Below are 10,914 nucleotides of genomic sequence, written 5' to 3' on the forward strand. Positions count from 1 at the left end.
GTCTTACATGCGGCAGACCTAATTGATTATATATCATCCTCCTATAACATCCATTCAACTATGCAACTAGTGCAAGCGGTAATTTCAAAAAATTTCCATTTATGCAAATTTGGATGTATGGTTTATGTTCCAATACCACCGTCACAGCGAACCACTATGGGACCTTTGAGAAAAGTTGGAATATATGTCGGTTATGAGTCTGCATACATAATCCGATATTTAGAACCAACAACTAGAAATCTGCATACGACCCGATTCACTAATTGCATTTTAATTTTCCGTCATTAGGGGGAGAAAATATACACTTGGATGAAAAATATCGAGAAATTATTGGGCAGGCTGAAAGAATTGCGCCACATGATCCTCACATTAGTGAAGCAAATAATGAAGTATAGAAAATTATCGTTTTGCAAAAATTAGCAAACGATCTGCTTGATTATTTTTGTGATTTGAAGAGCGTGAATAAGTCGCATTTTCCTACACGCAATGCACCGGAGACGGTGGAAGTACCAAAGGAAGATAACCCTCATCTTGTCCTAAGAGCTTTGAAAAATAAATAAAGGACAAGAAATTTGGTTTCTTAAATCCCAAATAGCCAGAGACGTCTGACGAAAGTGGAAAATGAGAGCTTACCACAACCGATCATAAAAATACCCCAAAAGAAAATGAAGGGGAGCCCGTTGAGACCTGGCGATGGTATGGAACCTCGAGAAGTAGGCATACCAGATTTGAATCTTCCCAGGAAGGAAGAAACCAGCGAAAATACGCGCGCTGAAATAGAAATTGACGCTGGTAAACTAAAGGGCCTTGCTCCAATAGTAAGAAATAACAAAGAAGCACCTGACTGTGGACCTGAAAGAAATTATGAAGAGCAAGATGTAGAAGGACCTGAAAGTGCAACTCCTGATGAAATAGTAATGAGCTATGTGAATTCAGGGGAATTCTCGAATAGAGCAACCACAATAGTTGATGTATACTTCGTAAATAAAATTGCCATAGTTCTAGATCATGACCCTGAGCCTGCATCGCTCACTGAATATAGAATGAGGTCAGATTGGGAAGATTGGCAAAAGGCAATAACAGTTGAATTGTAGTCCCTGAACAAAAGCGAGGTTTTGGACCAGTATGCCACATACCTCTCCACATCAAACCAGTATGATACAAGTGAGTTTTTGTTCATAAGTGAAAGAATAAAATTGTAAGGTACAAAGCACGACTAGTGGCACAAGGTTTCACTCAACGACCAGGTGTTGATTATGAAGAAACCTATTCTCCGGTGATGGGTGGCATTACCTTTAGATATTTAATCTCAATAGCAGTCAACTTGGAGCTGAAAATGAAAATAAAATTGATGGATGTTGTGACTGTATGGGAGCCTTGATTCGGATACTTATATGAAGGTACCTAAAGGAATACCATTGTTGAATCAGGATAGAAGAAATAGACATATTTATAGCGTACAATTGAAGAAATCACTATATAGGTTGAAACAGTCATGTCTCAGAATGGATTTTTGCATATAAAGATGATCTGAATATCATCGGTACAAAAGAAGAAATAGAAGAAGCGCATACTTGAAGTCTGAATTTGAAATGAAAGATTTGGGTAAAACCAAGTTTTGTTTGGGCCTGCAGCTAGGGTATATGACAGATGGAATTTTAGTACATCGATCAAACTACACTCAGAAGGTGTTAGGGTGGTTTGATTTTGAAAAATCATTTCCCTCTAAAACCCCTATGGCCGAAAGGTAATTGCAAGCAGATCATGATCCTAGAGACCTAGAGAAGAGAGGGAGGAAGCATTGGGATCAGAATTCCCAACATAGTGCAGAGCCCACTAGAAGGCATTAGAATGGCGTGAAGGATATTCTGCGTTACTTTCCAAGTAGCAAAGATCTGGGTCTGTTCTACAGAAAGAATCAGGATCTAAGTCCGGTTGGATATGAAGATGCTGGGTACCTGTCAGACTCGCATACAATGAAATCACAGACTAGCTATATTTTCCCATGTGGTGGAACTGTAATGTCCTGGAAATCGTCAAAAGCAAAGTCTTGTATTGACTTCGACGAACCACTTAGAAATAATAGCTTTATATGAAGCCACAAAAGAATGCACGTAGATTAGAAGAGTGATCAATTATATTCAGCAGTCATGTGGTTTGAACACTACTAATACCCCCACCATTATCTATAAAGATAATGTTGCATGTGTTACACAAGTACAATCGGGATATATGAAAAGCAACTAACTTAACGAAGCATATCAACCACAAGTTCTTTTATACTTATGAATTGCATAAGATGAATGAAATAAAGGTAATGAATACCAGATCATGTGAAAATCTTGCAGATTTATTCACTAAGTCTTTCTCCACATCTAGTTTTGAAATATGTATTCATGGCATTGGGATGATAAGGCTTAGAGAGTTGCACATTTCAGTGGGAGAATTTTTGCATAATACCAATACGAGGAATTAAATCTTAGTCCAGAAGATTAATTGTCCAAAGTTAATCATGAACATTATATGAAGCATTTTGCGTGGATTCTTTTTCCCTTAAATGAGTTTTCTTGAAGTTTCTCATTATAAGATTTTTAATGAGGCAATTCGTGTGACCATGTCGCGAGCTATGTACTTTTTCTCCCAAATTTTTCCACTAGGTTTTCGAGAGTTTTGATGAGACATATGTATTTCGCGAGAAGTGCTCAAGGGAGAGTGTTAGAAAACCTAGAGTTTTACAACCGAATATGTGTCCATCTCGATCTTCGATTCTATCTCTTATGGGTTTTTGGTACTATATATGAGAGACTAAACTCCTCATTATAGAACACATATTAATAAAGAATAGAAGCTCTTTTCGTATATCGTGTCTCCTTTTATAATTGTTTTTTTAGGACTGCTAGACTACATCCGATAGCAGCGCTTCCTTAACAAAAACAATCTGGACTCTAGGGATTTCTCCTGGACCAATAGGAATTTCTATTGTCCATCACCTTTAAGGATCGCTCGGATCTATGGAAGAACTTTGATTCGAGATATTCTTGTCATGGACGTCTCGGGACAGCTCATGTAACTTACCAAACATATTCTTTCCGAAATCTAGACATAGAAGAGTATTTGTTGTGTTGGTTTGAAACTCTAAATATCTATGGCACAGCTATCTCAACCGTTATAACATATGGACCCATTATTATCTGCGGTGTAGATTATTCTCTTTTTTTACCGATTAACGTGGTAATTTTGTAGCCTCTACTTATATAAATTTATATGGATTTTTTGTTTAGATATTTTGCTTTCCAATCTATATAGAATTAGATCTACTAATTTTCTATATCTTTTAATTCTGAATTTACCTAATTATTAATCTTATAGTTACATGCCCGTGCGTTGCAACGGGAAACAAATATTTTCACACGAGATACTATAGTTGAATGGGTGAAACACTTACAGAGTAGCTAGCACAACATATTCCAGCAAACCAACTACATAGAAAGTTGGAACCGAGGTGAGCTACTCTAGTGATCAATGAGGTTTTTGTGGGCTTCAATTGGATGAGCGTGGGAGCAAGAAAATAATTAGCTTAGGAGAGATCCCTTTCTGTGTGAATTAATCCAGCATATTTGAAGAACAATGACAAGGGTTGGCTGGCCATGGTGATGCGGCTAGAGGAATGATAGAGATCTAAGTAATCGATGTTTATTGCTCTAGAGATCTATGTAACCGATGCTTATTGCTAGCTAAGCTCTTGTATTGCTTGTATTCAATGTGTTACATATATACCAACATGACAATGAGCTATGTACAGGTACCAGCAAGTGACATGAATAACTTCTACATACCATTCAAGTGATGATCCACACTACTTAGTTACATGGAAGGAAATATCAAGGTTCTCATTAGAAAAAATAAAGGTCTAAGGTCTACACGAAAGTAGACATACATTGCACTTCCAAGTACTTAGGTAACAAGCAGGGGAATAATACAGATCAGAAAGAACAAATAATTCATAATGACATAAAGACCACACAGTTTTAACAATTTGATCAGGACAAATGAAATCCTTTTACAGCTTGAAATCTTGAATCTATCAGCCTTTCACTTTCTCCCTTTCTATTGCTACTTCAGGCTCCCTTCTTTGTAGTACCATCTACATTGCAACTGAGTTATTGTACCCATATCAAACACAACTAAGTGTAATCATATCAAACACAACTGAGGTGACCTCTACATGTCAATCTAATCTCATATTGGACTCCCTGTCATTACAAATGGATGAGAAAACAGAAAACTCATGTGAATACATGACTCATTTTGAGAGTTGTTCAGAAAACCAGATCCAATAGCTCATGCACTTCAGTCCTCTCAGCACTTCCTAAAAAAAAAGTCCTGTCAGTAGCAAGGGTACAGGAACGCATGTAGCTATTACTCCCCAATCCTTTTTTTTTAGAAGGATTACTTGCCAGTCTGTAGAGTAAAGTAAACAGGGGAATAGTACATTTTTTACTAAATCTTTAAATTAGCAGGTTAATCCCAATTCCCAACGTATCAACTCTTTGACTCAATAAATAGACAAAAAGATATTCCTGAGAGATCAATTATAGCAAAACGAGAAAAGAAGACAAAATTTGGGCCTTAACCAAACCCGAAAAAGCAAGAAACCAGGCACTGGAAGAGTTTCTCGACGTACAAGCTATACCCACTCCCAACAATGACTTCGGGTGCCATCCAATATGGTGTTCCTTTCATTATTTTAGCGGCTGTCACAGTAGCCTGACAGAGCATGGCATATTGTTGTAAGTGCATTGGCATTGGAAATTAGGAACAACTTGAACAAAGCATATACATACTGACATCATGTCTTCTAATAAAAATGTAGCGGGCAGATAATTTAATACAGAAATGTGCAAAAACATAAGGATGTTTATCTGAGTACGGCACATGCTAACCGTCCTGATACTATACCAGAATGTACAATCGTGGCCACAAGAATATAATTAGAAAATATGATCTAGGGGTATCACTTGTCATTTGTAATGAAAATAGACCAAAACAGCTGGATACCAACATGCTTACTTTCAGTAATTTAACATTGTCACTATTATAATTCAATGTAGGGGCATCCATACTTTTGTTTATAGGTCCTGCTAAAGTCATATGGTCTCATGAGAATATTACATCCTACAGTATTCTAGAGGTGCAACATAACCTTATTTTTGCTTGTTTTTCCTCTCCTCAGACATGTTTTTTTCTCTACTGTACAAATGGCAAGTCGTTCAGCAAAGAAAAAACATGTGACTCCCTGAATGTAAGCCTGCATGGGACTCACTCTTTCAAGTTTGATTAAAAGGAATACTCTAAGTTTCTTTTTTGAATAAACCAGTCTTATTGTCCAAGTTCGTTGGCATCCCTCGATTACACTCGACCTTAACAGCACACTCAACATGGTATTTCGATCTTACCAACTTTGCCACTTGCTTAGAAGCCCCAAAATCTGCAAGTTTGATGCACCCTTTGTTATCGACAAGAATGTTTGCACCCTGAAATTTGACAAAATCCCAGGTTCATCACAATCAGCATAACAACGAAACAGTCGAGGACAATTATCTGCTATTGTATGTCCTGACCTCAGAGTTTATTTCCTAATGACCTGATCAACAAATGCAATGGATAAGTTTCTATTCCACAATGAATTCGGCAGAATTGCGAACATTTGGATTTAAATTTGCAATGAAAATATAATTTATGGAACAAGTAATCAAGTAGTAAGGAACAATACAATCCATAAACGGATATGGCATATTATATGGGTTGGCCCGAAAAATGGAAAAAAAAAGGTGCAGCGTGGAACAAAGCTAAATATTGAAAGGAACATTATATATAGTAATGCAGAACATATGAAATGGCTACATGGAACATTGTTTATCGTAACAGGAAAAAAGAAGAAAAAATGGAAACCAAGTGACATCAGAAATGTACAAGTGGCTACATGCAAAAATGGTGCTTGAATAGAACCAGTGGGTCCTCATCACCTTCATCCATTTCTAAATGAAAAGCATATAATCATGTAAGACTAAGCATAAAAATGGAACCTACATCTAACAGCATCAGAGGAACAAACAAACGAAACTAATAATTTATCACACAGAAACCAACATGAAATGGAGGACATGACATAATTAAATGAAAAATTAGAACAACCACTAAATCAGTGGAACAAATATAGATAAACCTAGATTGCAGCACAGGAAATGGAGAACCATAGAGGTCTAATCGAAATACAAGAACAGCCGACAACAAAATCAATGAAATGAATAGATCGAACATCAAAATCATCAGCCAGTTGCCTGAATAAAATAAGAAATGAACTTACAAATCCCGAAAACCGGATCCTCACAAGCACGAAATAGAAGCAAAACAGGGAAGCTATACATAGAATAGATCGAACTAATTGCACATATGAGAGAGATCTCGAACGAAGGAACAGATAGAACCTCTAGATCTCAACGCCATCGCCAAGCAATCGCCAAACAAAAACCTAGAACCGGCTCCTCACCAACACAAAAATACGGAAGCAGGACAGAACTAATCGAACTAATTTGGCATGTGAAAGCAAAATTGAATGAAGGAACAGATCAAACCTACAGATCGCCTGGCCATTGCCAAGCGATCGCCTCTGCAATCTCTCCGCCACCTCATCGCTGCCACCTCAACAATCGCAACACAGTCGGGAGAAGAAAAATTATGTTGATCGAGTGAGCGAACTGCGACTGCCTCTGCTGCTAACGCAAGGGTGGCCACAACCATCATCGTCTCGGCCGCCTCCACCGCCGCGGTCGTCGCTGCCTTCTCGTTGGATGCAGATGGCGACACAGGTGGGGATCGAGTAGAGGGTGGGGGAGCGGGAGGTGGCGACAGCGGCGACGCGAATGAGATCGAGAGGAGATAGCGGCGGCGGCGCGTGCGACTGGTAATGGGCCAGAGTGGGCACGGGACTGTGCTAGGGTTTCAGAGCGTCCGCGGGCGGTTCGATGTGTGAACGAATTGTTGCGATGCGGGCAGGCCGGATGAAGGGGTCGATGTGTGAACGAATTGTTGCGATGCGGGCAGGCCGGATGAAGGGGCGTTGGATGCAGAGGCGGGGATGAATGAAAGTGGAATAGATCGAACATCAAAATCATCAGCCAGTTGCCTGAATAAAATAAGAAATGAACTTACAAATCCCGAAAACCGGATCCTCACAAGCACGAAATAGAAGCAAAACAGGGAAGCTATACATAGAATAGATCGAACTAATTGCACATATGAGAGAGATCTCGAACGAAGGAACAGATAGAACCTCTAGATCTCAACGCCATCGCCAAGCAATCGCCAAACAAAAACCTAGAACCGGCTCCTCACCAACACAAAAATACGGAAGCAGGACAGAACTAATCGAACTAATTTGGCATGTGAAAGCAAAATTGAATGAAGGAACAGATCAAACCTACAGATCGCCTGGCCATTGCCAAGCGATCGCCTCTGCAATCTCTCCGCCACCTCATCGCTGCCACCTCAACAATCGCAACACAGTCGGGAGAAGAAAAATTATGTTGATCGGGTGAGCGAACTGCGACTGCCTCTGCTGCTAACGCAAGGGTGGCCACAACCATCATCGTCTCGGCCGCCTCCACCGCCGCGGTCGTCGCTGCCTTCTCGTTGGATGCAGATGGCGACACAGGTGGGGATCGAGTAGAGGGTGGGGGAGCGGGAGGTGGCGACAGCGGCGACGCGAATGAGATCGAGAGGAGATAGCGGCGGCGGCGCGTGCGACTGGTAATGGGCCAGAGTGGGCACGGGACTGTGCTAGGGTTTCAGAGCGTCCGCGGGCGGTTCGATGTGTGAACGAATTGTTGCGATGCGGGCAGGCCGGATGAAGGGGTCGATGTGTGAACGAATTGTTGCGATGCGGGCAGGCCGGATGAAGGGGCGTTGGATGCAGAGGCGGGGATGAATGAAAGTGAGCGGCTGACAAGCGGGCGAGGGCGGATGAAAGTGAGCGGGGTTCGGACGAAATCGCTGGCGCGGAACGAGGGACGGAGGCAGAATAACGCTGACGATACATGGACTACGTCTTTTTTAAGTAGGAGAGAGGAGAGATGTTTTTCAATCCTATGTTTTGTCACTGTATTCCTATCCATTTCTATGTTGTTTTCTATTCATAGGTTTTTCATTCCTCTTCCAGAATTCTCTGGTCCCTGCATGTCTCTGCCCGGACGGTCAATCTTGCTGACTGCTGCAAATCCTGGCCTGGGGTGATTAGATCAAAACTAGCTTCTTCTTAAACGATCAGTAAAAAATACGTGCAGAAAGCAGTACATATACGTGTTGATGACAGGGTACGAGCACCGATCACGAACCCCATGCTGCTCCGATCAGTAAAAACTAGCGATCGAGAGGCATCGCCCGATACGATGGAGCACCGGCCAGCAGTTTAAAATGCACAGTCTATCTCGGTTGTCTCTCTCCTACATGATAATACTGATTTTGATCTGAAGGAAATGCTGCACCACGTAGAACCGTATGTTTTAAGGGATATGAGAGGTTTAGATAATTTCGAGGCGTTATAGAAGACATCGAAGGAACTTTTGTATGAGAAATCGAAGGGCTGTGGTAAGGAGTTTACGGTGTTGCATTCGGTGCTTGAACTTCTAAGGTTGAAGGTCAGCAATGGATGGTCCGACAAGAGTTTCTCGGATCTGTTGAGTCTCTTGGCAAACATACTTCCGAAGCCTAACTCCTTGCCCACCACCACTTATCAGGGGAAGAAGCTTATCTGCCCGTTGTCATTGGATGTGCAAAAAATACACGCGTGTCCGAACCACTGTATCATCTACCGTAAAGAGTACGAAGCCTTGGATAGATGTCCAGTGTGCAATGCGAGTCGGTACAAGAGGAATGATGATTGTGAGGACGAATATGCTTCCACCAACACGAAGAAGAAGAAGAGTAATGCTGGTCGTGACGATCTAGACACTTCTTCCAACGCGGAGAAGAAGAGAAGAAGTCCAGCGATGGTGATGTGGTACCTACCAGTGATCTCCCGCTTGCAGCGTTTGTACTTGAACCCTAGGGACTCTGAACTGATGCGTTGGCATTTCGATAAGCGCAAGAAGGATGGAACTAAGCTTCGACACCCCGCTGATGCTAGGCAATGGAGAAAGTTCGATGCCATGTATCTAGAGTTCGCTGAAAAACCAAGGAATGTAAGGTTCGCATTGAGTACCGACGGAATGAATCGTTTCGGTGACATGAGCACCTCACATAGCACTTAGCCAGTGGTCCTGGCCATCTACAACCTTCCTCCATGGCTATGCATGAAGCGGAAGTACCTTATACTGTCCATTCTTATCCATGGATCGAAACAACCTGGCAACGATATAGATGTGTTTCTGGAACCATTGATGAAAGATATGACGAAACTGTGGAACGAGGGGGACCGGGTGTGGGATGAGTTCCGACGACAGTACTTCACGCTGAAAGCCATGATTTTTGTTACCATCAATGATTATCCTGCCCTTTTTTCCCTATCAGGACAGGTTAAAGGGAAGCAAGGATGTGCAGTGTGCTTGAATGAAACCGCGTCTATGTACCTTCCGTACTCACAAAAGGTAGTGTACACGCGACATCGACGGTTCTTACTCAGAACTCACAGATACCGTAAGATGAAGAAACATTTTAACAACGCGGTTGAGGAAGATGCTGGCCCGAAACCTCGTAGTGGGGCACTAGTGTTTCAAATGGTCAGTAGCATCAAGGTTGTTTTTGGGAAGCTGCCGAAGGGTAAAAAGAGGAAGAAAAGTGAGACGCCGGCCAGCACACTGTGGAAGAAGATGCCGATTTTCTTTAAGTATTTACTCTACTGGAAGGACTTGGAAGTCCGTCACAACATCGATGTCATGCACGTTAAGAAGAATGTGTGTGATAGCATCATTGGCATCTTACTGGACATACTGGGCAAGACAAAGGATGGAATCAAGTCACGTAAGGACTTGATGCATTTTGAAATCAGGCCAGAGCTACACCCTGAAGACAGACCAAATGGGAAACATTATCTTCCCCCGGCTAGCTACTCTCTGACACCTGAGGAGAAAAAGGCTCTGTGCAAGTGCTTACGTGGGGTGGGAGTCCCGACTAGCTACTCATCCAACATTAAGAACCTAGTCTCGATGAAAGATTTGAAGCTAATCGGCATGAAGTCTCACGATTGTCATGTGATGATGACGCAGATGCTCCCTATTGCAATCAGGGGTATCAAGCCAAGATACATAAAGGTGGTCATCACACGGTTATGTCACTTCTTCAACGCAATTGCTTAGAAGGTGATCGATGCTGAAAAACTGGGTGCTCTACATAGTTACTTGGTAGAGACTCTGTGCCAACTTGAGATGTGCTTCCCTCCATCCTTTTCCGATATCATGGTACACCTCTTGTTTCACATCGTGAATGAGATAATTGCGCTGGGCCCTGTATTCTTGCATCAGATGTATGCGTTTGAGCGGTACATGGGCATTCTCAAGGGTTATGTACGGAATCGTGCTCACCCAGAGGGTTCCATGATCGAGGGCTACAATACCGAGGAAGTCGTTGAGTGTTGCATCGATTACATAAAAGATTCTAATCCGATTGGTGTACCTGTATCTCGACATGAGGGAAGGTTGTCTGGGAGAGGGACCAAAGGAAAGAAAAGATTCATCGATCATGATTACAAAGCAGTGGAAGAAGCACATTTCACCATCTTGCAGCAGATCCAGTTAGTGACGCCGTACGTCGAGCAACACCTGAATGAGCTCCACACAAAAAATCAAGGCTGCTCATATGATTGGATCTTAAAAGAGCACAAGCGTCGCTCCACCACATGGTTCAAGAACCAAAACCTTC

At 41.9% G+C, this 10,914-nt stretch overlaps 1 long non-coding RNA gene across 5 annotated transcripts; it reads right to left on the bottom strand.

Annotated features, from left to right (window-relative positions):
• Window positions 1-3,983: 3,983 nt before the first annotated feature.
• Window positions 3,984-7,064, bottom strand: LOC133913429 (uncharacterized). Of its 5 annotated transcripts, none has more exons than XR_009909038.1 (3): window positions 6,636-7,064; window positions 5,457-5,534; window positions 3,984-4,767 (listed from the first exon to the last, which is right to left on the bottom strand). It is a non-coding gene; the product is annotated as an uncharacterized LOC133913429 (long non-coding RNA). The 5 variants fall into 5 exon arrangements; XR_009909052.1 differs by having other exon boundaries at window positions 5,457-5,644; XR_009909061.1 differs by having other exon boundaries at window positions 6,489-7,064.
• Between the last annotated feature and the right edge of the window lie 3,850 nt (window positions 7,065-10,914).

Source organism: Phragmites australis, chromosome 1 (genome assembly GCF_958298935.1).
Source record: "Phragmites australis chromosome 1, lpPhrAust1.1, whole genome shotgun sequence".
Taxonomy (NCBI): Eukaryota; Viridiplantae; Streptophyta; class Magnoliopsida; order Poales; family Poaceae; genus Phragmites; species Phragmites australis.